The sequence below is a fragment of the Oncorhynchus masou genome, chromosome 17, assembly GCF_036934945.1.
Source record: "Oncorhynchus masou masou isolate Uvic2021 chromosome 17, UVic_Omas_1.1, whole genome shotgun sequence".
Classification (NCBI taxonomy): Eukaryota; Metazoa; Chordata; class Actinopteri; order Salmoniformes; family Salmonidae; genus Oncorhynchus; species Oncorhynchus masou.
In genome coordinates, this window is record NC_088228.1 from 27149696 (window position 1) to 27172403 (window position 22708).

Sequence of the window (22708 nt, forward strand, 5' to 3'; positions counted from 1 at the left end):
TCTGTGTGTTTATTATATTATAATTAAGTCTATGATTTGATATTTGATAGAGCAGTCTGACTGAGCGGTGGTAGGCAGCAGCAGGCTTGTAAGTATTCATTCAAATAGCACTTTACTGCGTTTGCCAGCAGTTCTCAGCAGTGCTTGTGGCACAGCCTGTTTATGACTTCAAGCCTATCAACTCCCGAAATTGGGCTGGCAATACTAAAGTGCCTATATGAACATCCAATAGTCAAAGGCATATGAAATACAAATGGTATCGAGAGAAATAGTCGACGCATCACAAATCATATAATAACTACAACCTAATACTTCTTAACTGGGAATATTGAAGATATTGCACTTTTACTTTCTTCTCCAACACTGTGTTTTTGCATTATTTAAACCAAATTGAACGTGTTTCATTATTTATTTAAGACTAAATAGATTTTATTTATGTATTATTTTAAGTTAAAATAAAATTATTCATTGTTCATTCAGTATTGTTGTAATTGTCATTATTACAAATATATTTATACAAATCATCCGATTAATCGGCATCGGCTTTTTTTGGTCCTCCAGTAATCGGTATCGGCGTTGAAAAGTCATAATCGGTCGACCTCTAATAAGTACCCACCTTCCTTGGAGAGTAGACATCTCTCTCTGAGTCACGTCCCAACTGCTGCTGAGATAGACAGAGACAGATGTTCCCTAGAATCCCCAATGAAACCACAGCAGCAGCAGGGTCCATAACTGGGGGGACCACACCGCAGTCCACATCTGTTACTGTTAGAGGTCGGGGCAGGGTCATGCCCCCTTTCCAGTAACGCAACGCCTTTGATCTTCAGAGCAAATATTCAACCATAATCCTTCTCCGGCAACTGTTTACTTTTAGAAATAATGTTAAGTTCTTCTGAGGTGGTTTATTTATTGGAAAAGTTACATCCTGAGCAGAAACTGATGTTGTTATGTCCTTGGATACTCTTTATCCTTCTATAACTTCTACAGCCTTTATTTGACAGAGAGCATCTTGGGTACTTTAATCGCAGCTTATTTTTATTCGAGGTCGTCCATAGGAACATTTGTTTCCTTTCACTTACTTTTCTGACCCTCATATACACAGTACAGGGACACAATACAAGACTCAAATCATCAGTAGCTTTCATCAGAATCAGCACAATAGCATGACACAATGTTGCCATGGACACAACTGTACAGCCTCGGCAAGATCTGAAGCCTACAAGACAAGTCTGAAATTACAAGTTGCGGCGGACACAAACTCAAATGACTCCATTTCTGCCGTTAGTAAAGGCACTTGCTCTGCCTTAGCACTGACATATCTGAGATGATTTCTTCTTCCTCTCAGCCTCTGCAAGATGACATGTGAGGGCCCTTCAGCTAGCTAACAGAGAGAAGAAAGAGAAAAATAGTGAGAGACTCAAGTATGCTCTAGAACAGGACTGTTCAATGTCGGTCCTGGAAGGCAAAAACACTTCTGGTTTTCATATTCTCCTAATCAGGCACTGATTCAGGGCAATTAACTACTAGGTAGAAAGAAACAAAAACCAGAAGTGATTTCAGCCCTCCAGGACCAGAATTGAACAGCCCTGTTCTAGAACAGGATTTGCCAAACTCGATCCTGGCCCATGCAGTGCAACCGCAAACATTGGCACGCTCATTCTCCTTCCCGGATTCATCCTTCCTAATTACATGGCAGGAGAATGAACACCCTTGCTGAGGCAGATATATGCCACTGGTTGAATCAATGTTGTTTCAATGTAATTTGTGAACGTATTCTGACATGGAGTCCACATTGATGAAAACTGAAAAATAATAATCCATGTAAACTGTTGTTTTGAGGGTAAAATTTCAACCACAGGATTATGTCATCATTGTAACTAATTTTCAACCTAGACAAACCTTGTATAAAATCTTTAATTTGTACCTTTGAAACAATGTCAGATCTTCAACTTCATATCCACTAGAATTTTCTTTTTTTACTATTGGCTGGGCAGCACTTCCTACTGGAGAGTTGATCTACAGCTATTCATTTGGTCTCCCATCCAGGGTTTTAACCAAGCCCAGCTTTTATATTCGTCACTGATTACTACCAATGTGCTATCATGAGAATGCCTATTGGGAAACGTCTTAATAACAAAATATATTGACTGTTGCTATCAAAGTCATTCCAAAGGATTGGTTTAACAGATCAAATTAAATGTAACCATACTGTATCACTTATATACGTCAATGATACTATTTAAGCCTATATACTGTAGCATTTGCAAATTCATCAACAGCTATTGTTTCAATTCAACCCAGGGCTCTAACTAAAAATTGAAAATACATACAGTTGAAGTCGGAAGTTTACATACACCTTAGCCAAATACATTTAAACTACGTTTTTCACAATTCCTAACATTTAATCCTAGTAAGAATTCCCTGTCTTAGGGTAGTTAGGATCACCACTTTATTTTAAGAATGTAAAATGTCAGAATAATAGAAGAGAGAATGATTTATTTCACCTTTAATTTCTTTCATCACATTCCCATTGGGTCAGAAGTTTACATACACTCAATTAGTATTTGGTAGCATTGCCTTTAAATTGTTTAACTTGGGTCAAACGTTTCCGGTAGCCTTCCACAAGCTTCCCACAATAAGTTGGGTGAATTTTGGCCCATTCCTCCTGACAGAGCTGGTGTAACTGAGTCAGGTTTGTAGGCCTCCTTGCTCGCACACTTTCAGTTCTGCCCACACATTTTTTATAGGATTGAAGTCAGGGCTTTGTGATAACCACTCCAATACCTTGACTTTGTTGTCCTAAATCAATTTTGCCAAAACTCTGGAAGTATGCTTGGGGTCGTTGTCCATTTGTCTTGAGATGTTGCTTCAATATATCAACATCATTTTCCTCCCTCATGATGACATCTATTTTGTGAAGTGCACCAGTCCCTCCTGAAGAAAAGCACCCCCACAATATGATGCTGTCACCCTATGCTTCACGGTTGGGATGGTGTTCTTCACCTTGCGAGCATCCACCTTTTTTTCCTACAAACATAACAATGGTCATTATGGCCAAACAGTTCTATTTTTGCTTCATCAGATCAGAGGACATTTCTCCAAAATGTACAATCTTTGTCCCCCTGTGCAGGTGCAAACCGTAATCTGGCTTTTTTTATTACGGTTTTGAAACAGTGGCTTATTCCTTGCGGAGCGGCTTTTCAGGTTATGTCGATATAGAACTCGTTTTACTGTGGATATAGATACTTTTGTACCTGTTTCCTCCAGCATCTTCACAAGGTCCTTTGCTGTTGTTCTGGGGTTGAGTTGCACTTTTAGAATCAAAGTACGTTCATCTCTAGGAGACAGAACGCGTCTCCTTCCTGGGTGGTATGAAGGTTGCATGGTCCCATGGTGTTTAGACTTGCGTAATATTGTTTGTAAAGATGAACGTGGTACCTTCAAGCGTTTGGAAATTGATCCCAAGGATGAACCAGACTTGGTTCTTGATCCCAAGGATGAACCAGACAAACCAGAGGTTTTGGCTGATTTCTTTTCATTTTCCCATGATGTCTTGCAAAGAGGCACTGAGTTTGAAGGTAGGTCTTGAAATACATCCACAGGTACACCTCCAATTGACTCAAATGATGTCAGAAGCTTCTAAAGCCATGACATCATTTTCTGGAATTTTCCAAGCTGTTTAAAGGCACAGTCAACTCAGTGGAGGTAAACTTCTGACCCACTGGAATTGTGATACAGTGAATTATAATTGAAATAATCTGTCTGTAAACAATTGTTGTAAAAATTACTTGTGTCATGCACAAAATAGATGTCCTAACCGAGTTGCCAAAAATATAGTTTGTTGATTAACAAGAAATATGTGGAGTGGTTGAAATATATGTTTTAATGACTCTAACCTTAGACTCCAAAGTGTATGTAAACTTCTGACTTCAACTGTATACGCCTAGGGTTTCAAACTTTGGTTGATTTCAAATGCAATTTTCAGGTAAATGGTGAATGTTGGATTCATCCCCATCTCAACCAAAAATCTAAGTTAAAATATAGGACTCAATCAAACTTTATTTAAAGTGCATTTAAAGTTTAATTAGATCAGATTTTGTCCTATTTTTTTTAACTTTTTTACTTTTTACTTTTACTTAATCATTTGTAGAAGCACCTTTGGCAGCGATTACAGATGTGAGTCTTTCTGGGTAAGTCTCTAAGAGCGTTCCACACCTGGATTGTGCAGCATTTACCCATTATTCTTTTTTTTTAAATTCAAGTCTGTCAAATTGGGGTTTGATCATTGCTAGAAAACCATTTTCAGGTCTTGCCATACATTCTCAAGTAGATTTAAGTCAAACTATAACTTGGCCACTAAGGAACATTCACTTTGTTCTTGGTAAGCAACTCCAGTGTAGATTTGGCCTTGTGTTTAAGGTTGTCCTTTCCCAAGCATCTGGTGGAAAGTAGACTGAACAAGGTTTTCCTCCATTCTGTTGCTTTTTTAGCCCAAAAAATCTCCCCAGTCCTTAACGATTACAGGCATACCCATAACATGATGCAGCCACCACTATGCTTGAAAATAGGAGAGTGGTATTCAGTAATGTGTTGCATTTGATTTGCCCCAAACATACCACTTTGTATTCAGGATAAAAAAGTGATATTTTCGCCACATTCTTTGCAGTATTATTTTAGTGCCTTGTTGCAAACAGGATGCATGTTTGTGAATATTTTTAGCCTGTACAAGCTTCCTTCTTTTCACTCTGTCAATTGGGTTAGTATTGTGGAATAATAATGTTGTTGATCCATCTTCAGTTTTCTCCTATCACAGCCATTAAACTCTGTAACTGATTTAAAGTCAATTGGCCTCATGGGGAAATCCCTGATCTTCTCCGCCTGCATCTTTGTAGTGACTGGGTGTATTGATACACCATCCAAAATGTAATTAATAACCTCACCATACTCACATGATATTTATTCAATGTCTGCTATTTTTTTTGTTGTACCCATCTATCAATAGATGCCCTTTGCGAGGCACTGGAAAATCTGGTCTTTGTGGTTGAATCTGTGTTTGAAATTCACTGCTCTGAGGGTCCTTACTGATAATTGTATGTGTGGGGTACAGAGATGAGAAAGTCATTAACAAATAATGTTAAACACTATTATTGCACTCAGAGTGAGTCCATGCAAGTTATGTGACTTGTTCAACCACATTTACATTTCAGCTTGTCATTTTGAATGACTTTGCAAACGTTTCAAAAAACATTAATTCCACTTTACTTTAACATATGGGGCCAGTGACAGAAAATTGCAATTGAATCAATTTCAAATTCAGGCTGTAACACAACATTATGTGGAAAAAGGTCAAGAGGTGTGAATAATTTCTGAAGGCACTGTGGCATGCGAAGGCCGCAAGTCTGTGGAAATCTTCACAATTCCTATAATCATCAGCGTTGAATCTCGAACCGCATTGATCACTTAAAAAAAAAAGTAATCTCAACTACAATCCAGGTATTTTGCACAGTGATAATACATTAACTTTCACGTTAATGTAGTCATCAATATCAGTGTAGTACTAATAATAGCATACGGTAGAACAAACACACGAGACATAACAATAAGAATTAAGAAGAACACGAGAAGTCAGTCAATTATACGTATACAAGGCAAGTTCCAATAGCATATTTACAATGTGCAGAGACACTGGAGTGATGAAGGCAGACACAGTATGTATAAGGGTAAGGTGACTAGGCATCAGGATATCTGGCATTGCATTCCCATTTGAACTTTGTTGTGCATTTAAATAGTTGAAAGTGCAGTGATAACAACATTTAGATGACAACTAAACCAAAAATCTGACATTGTTTTTCCATTGGAATTTCTTCGTGTTTTTAGATGTTTGAAGGCATAGTGACAACACATTGGGAATTTAGCAAACGGTTGAACTTTAATTGATCAACGTCTCAATCAAATATTACCCAAATTTCCACATTGACATTGCGATGTGTGCACAGTGGTATAGCTACACTACTATGACTTGACTTTTGTTGTCCTTTGTTTGTGTTTGCAGACAGGCAACGGCCACTTTCCCATCATTGTAGAGTGAATTGAGGTGGTTCCTGAGCTGCTTGGGATTTCATAGAGTGCCATGTTTGTGTTGATTCATTACAAAATGAGCTTTTAGTGATATTTCTCTATTGATTTATTTTACCTTGACAACAAATTCATTAATTTCACATTCAATGGAACTGCTTTGAAGATTTTAGCTGTAAACACATGGACAATATTCACATTTGAAGCAGATTACTTTATGTGACAATAGGGACCATTGAGTTCTAACCTAACATCCTTTCACTCTATTAAACTAAGTGATCACAGGAAATATCATTGTAAAGACCTTGACAATATGAGTGTCTTTCATTTCATTGGACTGTATTATTATTCATTGAATGGTCAAATTAATTAATCACATTCACTGAAACGTTTTCTTTTTGACTAGCCTTGTGTGGAGGACAGGAGTATTATACATTTTAAAGAGTGAAAAGTGATTGAAGCAAAATTAATTTAGACACTTTACTGAGATTGAAATCCATTGTGTTTCTGGGAAGATATCTGTACTGAACATTTAGCTTGGCCATTTTGTCTGTCCATGAGCAGGAAGGAGGCTTTCACTCTGATACACTTCCAAATAATTCTAAAGGGTAGATGAGTCTATGTACTGTCAATAGCCATGGTAATAGAGACTAACTAAATGACTGATTATACAGTATTGGATCAAAACAAATCTCTCCAGTTTTAATTTACGTTTACAGACAATATACTATATAACTCCGTGTGCATGTGTACAATCTTTACTACAGTTTGTTTCCACATATTTTGTCATTCATACATGCATACAGTATATACACTATATATACAAAAGTATGTGGACACCCCTTCAAATGAGTGGATTCGTCTATTTCAGCCACACTCGTTGCTGACAGGTGTATAAAATTGAGCACACAGCCATGCAATCTCCACAGACAAACATTGGCAGTAGAATGGCCTTACTGAAGAACTCAGTGACTTTCAACGTGGCACCGTCATAGGATGCCACCTTTCTAAAAAGTCAGTTTGTCAAATGTAAGTTCTGTTATTGTGAAGTGGAAATATCTAGATGCAACAACGGCTCAGCCAAAAAGTGGTAGGCCACACAAGGTCACAGAATGGGACCGTCGAGTGCTAAGGCGCGTCTCTCCTCGGTTGCCGCACTCACTACCGAGTTCCACACTGCCTCTGGAAGCAACGTCACACCATAACTGTTAGTCGGGAGCTTCATGAGATGGGTTTCAATGGCCGAGCAGCAACACATAAGCCTAAAATTACCATGCACATTGCCAAATGTCGTCTGGAGTGGTGTAAAGCTCGCCACCATTGGACTCTGTAGCATTCTCTGGAGTGATGAGTCACACTTCCCCATCTGGAAGTCGGAGGGACGAATCTGGGTTTGGTGGATGTCAGGAGGATGCTCCCTGCCCCAATGCATAGTGCCAACTGTAAAGTTTGGTGAAGGAATAATTGTCTGGGGCTGTTTTTCATGGTTCGGGCTAGGACCCTTAGTTCCAGTGAAAGGAAATCTTAATGCTACAGCATACAATGACATTCTAGACCATTCTGTGCTTCCAACTTTGTGGCAACCGTTTGGGGAAAGCTCTTTCCTGTTTCAGCATGACAATGCCCTTGTGCACAAAGCGAGGTCCATACAGAAATGGCTTATCGAGATCGGTGTGGAAGACCTTGACTGGCCTGCACAGAGCCCTGACATCAACCACATCGAACACCTTTGGGATGAATTGGAACTCCGACTGCGAGCCAGGCCTAATCGCCCAACACCAGTGCCAAACCTCACTAATGAATGTGGCTGAATGGAAGCAAGTCTCTGTAGCAATGTTCTAACATCTAGTGGAAAGCCTTCCCAGAAGAGTGGAGGCTGTTATAGCAGCAAAGGGGGGACCAACTCCATATTAATGCCCATGATTTTGGAATGAGACGTCCGACGAGCAGGTGTCCAAATACCTTTAGTCATGTACGTACACTGTATGTACAGTGCCTTGCGAAAGTATTCGGCCCCCTTGAACTTTGCAACCTTTTGCCACATTTCAGGCTTCAAACATAAAGATATAAAACTGTATTTTTTGTGAAGAATCAACAACAAGTGGGACACAATCATGAAGTGGAACGACATTTATTGGATATTTCAAACTTTTTTAACAAATCAAAAACTGAAAAATTGGGCGTGCAAAATTATTCAGCGCCACCTTTTGCTGCGATTACAGCTGTAAGTCGCTTGGGGTATGTCTCTATCAGTTTTGCACATCGAGAGACTGACATTTTTTCCCATTCCTCCTTGCAAAACAGCTTGAGCTCAGTGAGGTTGGATGGAGAGCATTTGTGAACAGCAGTTTTCAGTTCTTTCCACAGATTCTCGATTGGATTCAGGTCTGGACTTTGACTTGGCCATTCTAACACCTGGATATGTTTATTTTTGAACCATTCCATTGTAGATTTTGCTTTATGTTTTGGATCATTGTCCTGTTGGAAGACAAATCTCTGTCCCAGTCTCAGGTCTTTTGCAGACTCCATCAGGTTTTCTTCCAGAATGGTCCTGTATTTGGCTCCATCCATCTTCCCATCAATTTTAACCATCTTCCCTGTCCCTGCTGAAGAAAAGCAGGCCCAAACCATGATGCTGCCACCACCATGTTTGACAGTGGTGATGGTGTGTACAGGGTGATTAGCTGTGTTGCTTTTACGCCAAACATAACGTTTTGCATTGTTGCCAAAAAGTTCAATTTTGGTTTCATCTGACCAGAGCACCTTCTTCCACATGTTTGGTGAGTCTCCCAGGTGGCTTGTGGCAAACTTTAAACAACACTTTTTATGGATATCTTTAAGAAATGGCTTTCTTCTTGCCACTCTTTCATAAAGGCCAGATTTGTGCAATATACGACTGATTGTTGTCCTATGGACAGAGTCTCCCACCTCAGCTGTAGATCTCTGCAGTTCATCCAGAGTGATCATGGGCCTCTTGGCTGCATCTCTGATCAGTCTTCTCCTTGTATGAGCTGAAAGTTTAGAGGGACGGCCAGGTCGTGGTAGATTTGCAGTGGTCTGATACTCCTTCTATTTCAATATTATCGCTTGCACAGTGCTCCTTGGGATGTTTAAAGCTTGGGAAATCTTTTTGTATCCAAATCCGGCTTTAAACTTCTTCACAACAGTATCTCGGACCTGCCTGGTGTGTTCCTTGTTCTTCATGATGCTCTCTGCGCTTTTAACGGACCTCTGAGACTATCACAGTGCAGGTGCATTTATACGGAGACTTGATTACACACAGGTGGATTGTATTTATCATCATTAGTCATTTAGGTCAACATTGGATCATTCAGAGATCCTCACTGAACTTCTGGAGAGAGTTTGCTGCACTGAAAGTAAAGGGGCTGAATAATTTTGCACGCCCAATTTTTCAGTTTTTGATTTGTTAAAAAAGTTTGAAATATCCAATAAATGTCGTTCCACTTCATGATTGTGTCCCACTTGTTGTTGATTCTTCACAAAAAATACAGTTTTATATTGTTATGTTTGAAGCCTGAAATGTGGCAAAAGGTCGCAAAGTTCAAGGGGTCCGAATACTTTCGCAAGGCACTGTATGTACACTATCTGCACTCTGTTCATGCATTGACAATCAAATAATATAGCCTGGTCATGTTTTGAAGTGTTTCTGAAGAGGAGGACAGAGATGACACTGGTTAAGTGCCTAGGCTAGCTGTCACTGTACATGGACAAACAGTGAAGTGAGGAAACGAAACAGGATAAGGCAGCCAATTAGGTGGAAAGATCACTCATAATGCACTCTCAGGGGACCATGCAGTGTAAGGCAAAGCTGGCAGCTCACGAAGCTGAGGCTGTGCCAGATTCACTGAGCAATTAAGACAGATAGGAGAACCACTGTGGCATAGCCCTTTACACACGTACCTGTATACGGGTTAAAAATGGGAGATTTGGACACTAATACGTGCCTAAAATGGAACGTAGTCGATGTGCAGTAACATACTGTACATGGCATAAGAGCTCTGGCTCTGCGCTTCACAGCGCTGCATTTTGACTGACGGCCATTCTGAACTTGAGCATTGCACACGACAAGAAGTTGCCCCCATCCCTCCCGGTAATTGGGCAACTTTTGCAAACGTTTTGTTGTCTGAATGAAGGAAAGGCTGTAAATTGAGATGACTCTATGTATTATTATAATAAATAGCCTCTTTGATATCATATTAGCCAGCCAAACACCTGTGAGTCCAAATACGCACTTCACATTTTTAAACCATAAAACGAATGTCCTACACGGTGTCAATGATTAAGATCACTATGTTTGATGTATAGTCACATGATGACATGAAGTCATACACTGGGTTGTTCTGAACAGAATTAGACTATTTGTTAATTTTGAAGAACATTTGCTGTGGCACATGCACCTGAAGGCACTCATGACTCCTTTCTATGCACACCAAAATTACGTTCTGTTTCTCTGAACTGCCTTGTAAAAGCATAACACTGTAAGATCGTATTTTATAACTTAGCTAGTCATGATGGCAGTAGAACAAGCTTTCCCGGAGAGTAAACATACTGGTAAAAGGATGACTGCAATAAAATTATATGGAAGACATAATTTGGCCTTTTACTGAGATGATTTTCAAAAGATGCCTTAATGTGTCATGCAGTATTTTGAGGCTTTACAAACACTAACACGCAGCCAAGGTTGCACTGACTACAACATGCTTCACAGTACTGTATAAAAAACACAGAATGTTTAGAGAAACTAAGAAAGCCTGGCTCACCAGAGTAATTCATTTCCAATGTGTTATCAGTGGTGGAAAAAGTACCCAATTGTCATATTTGAGTTAAAGTAAAGATACCTTAATAGAAAATATGACATGAGTAAAAGTTTAAAAGTGTTTGGTTTTAAATATACTAACAAGTAACAAAAGTTAATGTAATTGCTAAAATATATATATATATATATATATATATATATATATATATATATGTATCAAAAGTAAAAGTATAAATATTGAGCAAACCAGATGATTTTTTAAAAATGTACTGAGAGCCAGGGGCATACTAACACTCAGACATAATTTACAAATGAAGCATGTGTGTTTAGTGAGTCCGCCAGATCAGAGGCAGTAGGGATGACTAGGGATGTGTGTGAATTGTGAGTTGTTTCTGGTGAACACGCGTGTTCCAAGACCAGTAACCGGTGATGACCAATAAGGGGAATTAGAAAATTCTGTTGGAAAATGGAAACCAAGCTATTTAGCTTGCTATCTACCAAAGTTGAGTGTCTAACTTTTTTAACTTCCTAATAAAAATTGACATTTTATTAGCTAAATGATGCCTAGTTAGCAATGTCATGTTTTATGGGACAGAGTGTGAAACACATTTTGTTGATACTAGTGTCAATCTGTCAGCGCCACTGACTGGCTGGCACTTAGCTAGTAAATGTTAGCTATCAAATTGTTGCACAATTAATATGATAGGTAGTTAGCTAACCAATGATTTGCCTCAACACTTATATTTGTTGGTGAATACGTTGCTGTCTTTTAATAACAATGTGTCTTTTAATAACAATGTGCATGTTATGTGCATGTTTTTTTAATAGTACAACCATAGTGGAACCATGAAAGACTTAAATTCACCAGAGCCTCTAAAGCCTTCTTCACACTGCAGGCCTTAATGCTCAAATCAGTTTGGTTTTTCAAATCTGTTTTGGACTACCCACTGTCCAAACTAGGCTTGTCACGATACCAACATTTTACAAACAATACGATACCAGGCCAAGTATCACGATACCGAGTATTAATGTGATACCCACAGTGAAAAAAAATTGGAAGCTGCTGGAGGAAGGACAGATCATAATAATGGCTGGAACGGCACAAACAGAACGGCATCAAACATATAGAAACCATGTGTTTGATACCATTCCACAACAGCCATTAACACAAGCCCATCCTTCCAAATGAAGGTGCCGTCAACCTCCTGTGATATACAGTGCATTCGGAAAGTATTCAGAACCCTCTAGTTTTTCCACATTTTGTTACGTTACAGCCATATTCTAAAACGATTAAATTAATTGATTTCCTCTTCACTCTACACACAATACCCCATAATGACAAAGAAACAGTTTTTTGAAATATTTGCAAAATTATTACAATAAAAAAACAGAAATACCTTATTTACCTAAGTATTCAGACCCTTTGCTACGAGACTCAAAATTGAGCTGAGGTGCATCCTGTTTCCATAGATCATCCTTGAGATGTTTCTACAACTTGATTGGAGTCCACCTGTGGTAAACCCAATCGATTGGACATGATTTGGAAAGGCACACACCTGTCTATATAAGGTCCCACAGTTGACAGTGCATGTCAGAGAAAACACCAAACCATGAGGTCGAAGGAATTGTCCGTCTGGGGAAAAGTATCAAAATATTGCTGCAGTTTTGAAGGTCCCCAAGAACACAGTGGCCTCCATCGTTCTTAAATGGAAGAAATTTGGAGCAACCAATATTCTTCCTAGAGCTGGCCGCCCGGCCAAACTGAGCAATCTGGGGAGAAGGGCCTCGGTCAGGGACGTGAACAAGAACCCAATGGTCACTCTGACAGAGCTCCAGAGTTCCTCTGTGGAGATGTTAGAACTTTCCAGAAGGACAAACATCTCTGCAGCACTCCACCAATCAGGCCTTTATGGTGAAGGTGTCAGATTGAAGCCACTCCTCAGTAAAAGGCACATGACAGCACACTTGGAGTTTGCCAAAAGGCACCTAAAGGACTCAGAAACAAGATTCTCTGGTCTGATGAAACCAAAATTGAACTCTTTGGCCTGAACGCCATGTGTAACGTCTGGAGGAAACCTGGCATCGCCCCTATGGTGAAGCATGGTGGTGGCATCATTATGCTGTGGGGATGTTTTTCAGCGGAAGAGACTGTGAGACTAGTCAGGATCGAGCGAAAGATGAACGGAGCAAAGTACAGAGAGATCCTTGATGAAAATCTGCCTCAGAGCGCTCACGACCTCAGACTGGGGGCAAAGATTCACCTTCCAACAGGACAACGACCATAAGCACACAGCCAAAATGCAGGAGTGGCTTTGGGACAAGTCTCTGACTGTCCTTGAATGGCCCAGCCAGAGCCCAGACATGAACCCAGTCTAACATCTCTGGAGAAACCTGAAAATAGCTGTGCAGCGACACTCCCCATCCAACCTGACAGACCTTGAGAGGATCTGCTGGGAAGAATGGGAGAAACTCCCCAAATACAGGTGTGCCAAGCTTGTAGTGTCATATCCAAGAAGACTCAAGGCTGTAACAACTGCCATGGTCACGCCTGCTCCCGCTCTTCCTCCCCCTGGTGCTCGAGGGTTCCAGGATCCCCAGCATTACGCACTCAAGCCACCATCAGTACTTGTGTCATTACCTTCCCTATATCTGTCTGTTCCCAAGCTCTGTTCCCTGCTTCGGGATTGTTTGTCATATGTCCTTGTTTACCTATGTGCTGACGCTGTTCCTGTCGTGTTCTATGTCTGTTCCTGAATAAAGGTTTGACTCCCCGTACCCGCTTCTCCTGTCCGGCGTCGGTCCTTACAGCCATAGTTGTATCAACAATGTACTGAGTAAAGGGTCTGAATACTTATGTAAATGTAATATTTTTTATTTTTAAAACATTTGCAAAAATAGTTTTTGCTTTGTCATTATGGTGTATTGTGTGTAGATGAGGGGGGAAATGATTTAATCAATTTTAGAATAAGGCTGTCAAGTGGTCTGAATACTTTCCGAAGGCACTGTACATGTATGATGATCTACATGTCATTGTGTCAGTAAGGGGAAAACACGGCATGAAACCTTATTTTCTCTGCAGTTTAACACAGACACACACACTCTCCCACAAACTCACATTGCACCAAACTGAATTTAAGGGGCACCAGAAATAAATAGATTGTTTACATAGTTTAGGCTGACATTAGGCCAATATGAAGCCTACCTTTTTGAAGCAGAACCCTTTTCTTGTCTTCCTGTGCCAATCAAATATTCCTAAACCAATGGTTGTATTACCAGGTTGTTAGCTAGCTAGGTAAAATGACTGAACGTTGCTTGTTATCAAAACAATTATTAGCTACACGGGATTAGTCTAAAACGGCCCGTGACTTGGTTTGTGAAATGACATAAAATGCATGTGAATCCCAATAGAAGAAAAAAAATCCAAATCGGGTAAATTACCGTTTTGGTTAGATACAAGCCGTTTTCTTTGCTGTAAAGCTGCAAACATGCCGGTCACGAAGCGGTGCTCCATTTCCACTCTCTGACACTCACAGAGGCTGTATGACAGTGAACTTGCAAAGTCTGGACAGTGTGCTTGGTTATAACAAGCGGTGAAATTATACAATGTATCAACATAGCTCATTTTGCACGCTGCTCCAATGTAACAATTGTACAAATCTAACAGTGGAAGACTCATCAGGGTCTAGGTCTGCATCCCCGCTCATCATCACTATCACGACTAAAGACTGGAAAATTAGACGCGCTTGAAGAGCTGATGGAGAGAAGCTGTTGCTGTTAGGGGATGCGGCTGGCTGATTACAGCTGCCAAACGTGATATGCGCATGAACATGACGCGGATATTATTGGACCTGTGCATACAAGAGACTAGTGCCTGTTGCTTCAATTCAACCAAATGTATAAATAAAACTGACTTTATAAACATTTTAGAACAGGCACCAGCAGGTTCTTTAGATTGGTAAGACAGAAAAAGTATGCAGTATCATATGAAACGGAACTATCTATTCTAAAATGTTGCTATCATAAGTATCATGACGTTTTGGTACCATGATATTACCGTGGTACTAGCTTGAAATATCCGATTCCATGTGTTTTTTGGCTGTTCAGACTGCAAGGAAAAAGAACATATTCAAATCAGATATGCAAATAATTAGGACTTGGGTCACTTCAAACTGCCAATGTGAACAAAGCTTTACTATCATGCAGCCATGTCGAGACTAGATACATTACATGCACAGATAGTCTGGCCTTCGTTTAACCATACTTGCTTTATTGGTCATTTATAAGCCAGTTGCACAGCTATTCTGTCATAGTGACCAACCTGACAGACAACACACATCACAGGCTGGGAGCAGCTCATGGGCACTTGTGGGTAAAGTGCCTTGCTCAAGGGCACAACATCAGTGGGTAGTATACAGAGATATTACAGGTGGTAACCCTTTGGCTGCCGGATCATTCCCTGCAGGCAGCTAGGGGTTCGAACCGATAACCCGCAAGTAATCAGCCTGCATTTCTAACCTCGAAGCTACTGCCGCCCTATTCATGTTGCTCTTTCCTCGCTCCCTTTCCTTTGTTCAACCTTTGACCTGTCTTATTAACCCTTCCTTCCTCAAAGTATGTAATTTAGAAATGTGGATGAAACTATCCCTTAAAATCTCCCCCCTAACGGTTCATCTTAGCGGTGAAGAGCGAATCCCCGAGCCAGGAAAGTGAAAAAAATCTGCCGTTCTGCCCTTGACCAAGGTAGTTAACCTCCAACAATTGCTCCCCAGGCGCCAAAGACGTGGATGTCGATTAAGGCAGCCCCCCCGCACCTCTCTGATTCAGAGGGGTTGGGTTAAATGCGGAAGACACATTTAGGTTGAATGCATACAGTTGTGCAACTGACTAGGTGGTACCTTTCTCTTTTGCAATGGAGGAGATAGACCAGGAAACACTCTTTTCAAAGACTCTACTATAGCCTGAAGTTAAAGAAAACCATGAAAGACTTACACGCAGTGATTATTAACGCCACCTTTTTCATACATGAGGGGAGGTCCTTGGGACACACACATGATTACATAGGACTGTGGTCACACCAAGTGACACACCAAGCTTGAGCAGAAGCCAGCCGGGTCTCGCCAGGTACAGGTATTTCTTGCTTAATTTGAAAAGTGATTGTTAAAAACAATTTTTAATTAATTGAATACTTTGTGTTCACAACAGAGTCAAATGTGAGAGGGCAGCCCAGATGACCGAGTGGCTGAAGAACAACATCTGTCCGGGAAACCAAGTTGCAGAGTACATGAAATAGACTACAATCCAGAGGGCTTAGTGGATCAGACAGAATGGGGCCAAGACAGTCGAGATAGTCAGAGGGTATCCGTGTCTGCTGGATACTCCAGGCATGGTGGGTTAAATTGTTTACAAAAACATTAGACTTGAATTTCATTTTGTTTGCTGTGATTAACTAGCCTGGGTGACGCAACCCACGTGACTCAGCACAGGGAGAGCTGTGATCAGACAGGTCTGGAAAGGAGGTTGTTCATTAATGCAATATTCGCTCAAAAATTGTGCGACAGGGTTTGATTGCAAATCCAACCATTGTAGTGGAAGGGAGCGATTCAGACCAATTGGCATTTTCAGTGGCTCGTTAAAACCCTTGATGGGAGACCAAAGTGTAGCTGTAGATATATACATTCTCCAGTAGGAGGTTCTGCCCAGCCATTTTTTCCTTTGGATTGTGAATATAGCGTTGAAGATCTGATGTTGCTTTAAAGGTATAAATTCAACATATTGTATACAAGTTTTGTCTATGTTGAAATTTGGTTACCATGATGCAAGAATCCTGTGGTTGAAATTTCATCCTCAAAACAACAGTTGATGACTTTTTTCAAATCAAATTAATTTTCCACATAGATTCCACATCCTAATATGTTGACAAATTACATTGAATGCTAATTCATCCAGTTTGTGCCCAGTGAGGAGGCATAAGAGACAGAGAGCTTTGTAGCTCAATTCATGCTCTGAAGCAGCTGAACTATGCATGGTCAATGTTTCATTTCGAAAGGATCCTCAAAACCTACTCAGAGCTCTTTCATTATCTCCTCAGCATTAGTACTACCCACCTATAAGTACCCACCTTCCTTGGAGAGTAGACATCTCTCTCTGAGTCACGTCCCAACTGCTGCTGAGACAGACAGAGACAGATGTTCCCTAGAATCCCCAATGAAACCACAGCAGCAGTAGGGTCCATATCTGAGGTGACCATATCTGGGGTAACAACATGATGTTCTTTCTTCTGAGGATTTTGAAGTGGTTAGAACACTTATTGGAAAAGTTACTTCCTGAGCAGAAACTGATGTTGTTATGTCCTTGGATACTCTTTATCCTTCTATAACTTCTACAGTATTTATTTGACAGAGAGCATCTTGGGTACTTTAATCGCAGCTTATTCTTATTCGAGGTCGTCCATAGGGACATTTGTTTCCTTTCACTTACTTTTCTGACCCTCATACACAGTAGTACAGGGACACAATACAAGGCTCAAATCATCAGTAGCTTTCATCAGAATCAGCACAACATGATACAATGTTGCCATGGACACAACTGTACAGCCGCGGCAAGATCTGAAGCCTGTACAAGGCGGACGGACATGCTTGACAGAAGCTCAGCTCCAAGTCTGAAATTACAAGTTGCGGCGGACACTCTAACTGAAATGACTCCATTTCTGCCGTTAGTAAAGGCACTTGCTCTGCCTTAGCACTGACATATGAGATGATTTCTTCTTCCTGTCAGCCTCTGCGGGAATAGCCACTGTCCAGGAAAGAGATGACATGTGAGGGCCCTTCAGTTAGTTCAGTAAGAGAGGGAGAGGAAAGAGAAAAATTGTGAGACTCAAGTTGGATATGCTGTAGAACAGGGCTGGTCAATGTTGTTCCAGGAGGGCTAAAACACTTCTGGTTTTCTTCCTCTCCTAACAAGTGACTGATTCAGATCTGGAACACTAGGTGAGTGCAATTAACTACCAGGTAGAAACAAACACCAGAAGTGGTTTCGGCCCTGCAGGACCAGAATTGAACAGCCCTGCTCAAGAAAATAGAAAATGGCTTACTATTATGTGTAATGATATTACCTGATATCCAGTTTACATGTTAGGGAAACACAATGGCAAAACAGAACATTTCTCATAGAATGATCAAACCAGGCTGCACCTCTATGCGTATCTTCTGTCAGACACTCTAACCTTATAACAATTGAAGGGTATTTTAAGGTAGTCCTGGCTTCCCCAACTTATAATTACCTCTGGGTGAGTTACAGTTATTGATCTTCCCATGCAGTGCAACCACATTCATTGGCACATTAATTTTACATCCCTCCCAGTTACATGGTACAGTAGGAGAATGAACACTCTTGCTGAGGCAGCTATATCTCACTGGTCACAAACGGATTCAATCAAAGTTGTTTCAACATGATTTGTCAACATATTGTGACGTGGAATCTATGTGAAAAATACATTGGATTTGAAAAAGTAATCAAAGGAAAGCGTTGTTTTGAGGGGGAAGTTTCAACCACAGGATTATAACATCATTATTAAAACCAATTTTCAACATAGACAAACCTTGCATAAAATATGTTGAATTTGTACCTTTGAAACAATGTCAGATCTTCAACGTTACATCCACTATAAAAAAATTAATAAATATTGGCAGCGCAGTACCTCCTACAGGAGTTGATCTACAGCTACTCATTTGGATTCCCGTCCAGGGTTTCAACCAAGCCCAGCCCTGCTTAGCTTTTGTGTTGGTCACTGATTGCTACCAATGTGCTATTATGAGAATGATAATCAAGAGACATGTTAATAACAAAATAGATATAATGTTGTTATCGAAGTCATTTCAAAGGGTAGGTTTAACAGAGCTAAATAAATGGAACCATACAAATACATATATTATGGATCTCCATACCAATCCCCTGCCAAAGCAGCAGCTACGCTTCCTGGGGTCCAGCAAAATTAAGGCAGTTTATAACATTTTAAAAACATTACAATACACTCACGGAAATCACAACACACTGTGTACCCTCAGGCCCCTACTCTACTACAACCACACATCTACAGTACTAAATCCACGCGTATGTATGGTGCGTAAGTTATCGTGTGTGTGTATGCATGTGTCTGTGCCAATGCTTGTGTTGCTTCACAGTCCCCGCTGTTCCATAAGGTGCTTTTGTTATTATATCTGTTATTATATCTAATTTTACTGTATGCATGAGTTACTTGATGTGGAATAGAGTTCCATGTAGTCAATGCACTATGTAGTGCTGTGTGCCTGCCATAGTCTGTTCTGGACTTGGGGACTTTGAAGAGACCTCTTGTGGCATGTCTTGTGGGGTATGCATGGGTGTCTGAGCTGTGTGCCAGTAGTTTAGACAGACAGCTCGGTGCATTCAACATGTCAATACCTCTCATAAATAAAAGTAGTGGTGAAGTCAATCTCTCCTCCACTTTCAGCCAAGAGAGATTGACATGCATATTATTAATATTAGCTCTCTGTGTACATCCAAGGGCCAGCCGTGCTGCTTTGTTCTGAGCTGATTGCAATTTTCCTAAGTCCTTTTTTTGTGGCATCTGTCCACACAACTGAACAGTAGTCAAGGTGCAACAAAACTAGGGCCTGTAGAACCTGCCTTGTTGATAGTGTTGTTAAGAAGGCAGAGCATCGCTTTATTATAGACAGACTTCTTCCCATTTGTCGTGTCTTTGTTTATGCCGGGTGAAGTGATATGACATGCTATTCTATAAAATAATTTCTCCGCAATCAATATCACCTGATTGACCTAATCATGTAAATGTAATTAACTAGAGAATTGGCACCACAAAATAATATTTATAAGGCTGTTATCTTCAGAATAAACTCTTAAAAACCTAGTAATATTTTACATCAATAGCAGTCAATATCAATCGTCATCTTAATTCAGTCTCATCTGAAAGTTGTAAATTCTTTAATCTGCGTTTGCAGCTGTGGTTGCTAACTCAATGGCTAGGAGGTATCACATCTGTAGTGAATAAGAGTTCAAAGTTCATACCATTCGCAACCAAAGCATACGCTGATGTTGGCTTTGTTCTGTAGGTTTTATCTGAACCATTCTGACATCGGACCGTCGTCCTACATCCCCAGAACAGGAAGTTCTATTGTCTTTAAGGCTTTATATAGGAAGGGAGAAAAGGGGTGTGTTTCTTCACGTGGGCGGGCCACTGAGTGAGCAGCCCTATCTTATGAAAACCCACATTTCACATTTTAGAAGCTAAAATCACATTTCATCCCATCACAAATCATTTAATATTCAAACATTTAAATTGAACAACAATTCCATGTGAATCTGATAACTCTGATGTGTAGACTTTCCACTGTAGAGTTTATGTCATCTTATCATTGATGAGAATGTCTCAGATGACAACCGAAATGACATCCTATTCATTAAGTACCATTGGTAGGATTACCAGAATATAGTTCATTTCCCCCCACCTTCTGACGTTCCCAGAATCTCTATGTTAACCAAGGGTTTTGTAAATGTAACCTCAGTAGGGTAGAGAGAGGAAAAAGGGGGAAAGAGGTATTTATGACTGTCATAAACCTACCCCTCAGGCCAACGTCATGACACATTTTAGCTACTATTGCATCAATATGTTTTGATCTTGACGAATTACAATCTAGGGTTACTCCAAGCAGTTTAGTCATCTCAACTTGCTCAATTTCCACGTTATTTATTACAAGATTTAGTTGAGGTTTAGGGTTTAGTGGGTATTTTGTTCCAAAAACATTGCCTTTAGTTTTAGAAATATTTAGGGCTAACTTCTTTTTTCCCACCGACTCTGAAACTAACTGTATAGTGTTGAGTCATCCGCATACATAGACACTCTGGCATTACTCAAAGTCAGTGGAATGTCATTAGTAAAACAAAACAAAAAGCAAGGGGACTAAACAGCTAGCCTGGGAAATTCCTGATTCTAACTGGATTATATTTCAGAGGCTTCCATTAAAGAACACCCTCTGTGTTCTGTTCGACAAGTAACTCTTTTTCCACATTGAAGCAGGGGTTGTGAAGCCGTAACACATACGTTTATCCAGCAGCAGACTATGATTGATAAATGTCAAAAGCCGCACTGAAGTCTAACAATACAGCCCCCAAAATCATTCATAATCAATTTCTCCCAGCAAATCGTCAGTAATTTGTGTAAGTGCTGTGCTTGTTGAGTGTCCTTCCCTATAAGCGTGCTGAAATTCTGTTGTCAATTTGTTTACTGTGAAATAGCATTGTATCTGGTCAAACACAACTTTTACCAGAAGTTTACTAAGGGTTGGTAACAGGCTGATTGGTCAGCTATTTGAGCCAGTAAAGGGGGCTTTACTATTCTGGGGTAGCGGAAACACTTTAGCCTCCCTCCAGGCCTGAGGGCACAGTCTCTCTAGTAGGCTTAAATTGAAGATGTGGCAAATGGCAGTGGCAATATCGTCTGCTATTATCCTCAGTAGTTTTCCATCCAGATTGTCAGACCCCGGCGGCTTGTCATTGTTGATAGACAACAATAATCTTTTCACATCTTCCACGCTGACTTTACGGAATACAAAAGTACAATACTTGTCTTTCATAATTTGGTACCATATACTTGGATGTGTAGTGTCAGTTTCATTTAAGGTTACTATCATTCTTTATATCATTTATTTTTTGTTTCATAGTGTAGTTTATTTTTTATTTAGTTTAGTCACATGATTGCTTAATTTGCTGTATGTTTGCCATTCAGTTGTGCTGCCAGACTTAATTGCCATACCTTTTGCCTCATTCCTCTCAACCATACAATTTTTCAATTCCTCATCAATCCAAGGGGATTTAACAGTTTTTACAGTCATTTTCTTAGTGGGTGCGTGCTTATTAGTAACTTGAAGAAGTAGTTTCATAAATGTGTCAAGTGCGGCATCTGGTTGCTTCTCATTAAAACGCCACAGACCAGCAAATATTCTTTACATCATATGAATCACTACAAAACTTCTTGGATGACCTCTTATACACTATATTAGGCCCAGCCGTTGGAACTTTGGAATTCCTACAGTTGAAGTCGCAAGTTTACATACACTCAGGTTAGAGTCATTAAAACTCGTTTTTTCAACCACTCCACAAATTTCTTGTTAACAAAATATCGTTGTGGCAAGTCGTTTAGGACATCTACTTTGTGCATGACACAAGTCAAATTTCCAACAATTGTTTACAGACAGATTATTTCACTTATAATTCACTGTATCACAATTCCAATGGGTCAGAAGTTTACATATACTAAATTGACTGTGCCTTTAAACAGCTTGGAAAATTGCAGAAAATGATGTCATGGCTTCAGAAGACTGATAGGCTAATTGACATAATTTGAGTCAATCGGAGGTGTACCTGTGGATGTATTTCAAGGCCTACCTTAAAACTCAGTGCTTCTTTGCTTGACATCACGGGAAAATCAAAAGAAATCAGTCAAGACCTCAGAAAAAAAATTGTGGTTCATCCTTGGGAGCAATTTCCAAATGCCTGAAGGTACCACGTTCATCTGTACAAACAATAGTACGCAAGTATAAACACCATGGGACCACGCACCCGTCATACCGCTCAGGAAGGAGACGCGTTCTGTCTCCTAGAGATGAACGTACTTTGGTGCGAAAAGTGCAAATCAATCCCAGAACAACAGCAAAGGACCTTGTGAAGATGCTGGAGGAAACAGGTACAAAAGTATCTATATCCACAGTAAAACGAGTTCTATATCGACATAACCTGAAAAGCCGCTCAGCAAGGAAGAAGCCACTGTTTCAAAACCGCAATAAAAAAAAGCCAAACTACGGT

General features: G+C 40.1%; 1 long non-coding RNA gene across 1 annotated transcript in view; it reads right to left on the bottom strand.

The window, feature by feature from the left end:
- The window catches only part of LOC135558190 (uncharacterized), a 36924-nt gene extending 22379 nt beyond the window's left edge, over nt 1-14545 (bottom strand). The window contains exon 1 of the long non-coding RNA XR_010458321.1: nt 14291-14545. This is a non-coding gene — a long non-coding RNA (uncharacterized LOC135558190). The remainder of the gene's footprint in view (nt 1-14290) is intronic.
- Between the last annotated feature and the right edge of the window lie 8163 nt (nt 14546-22708).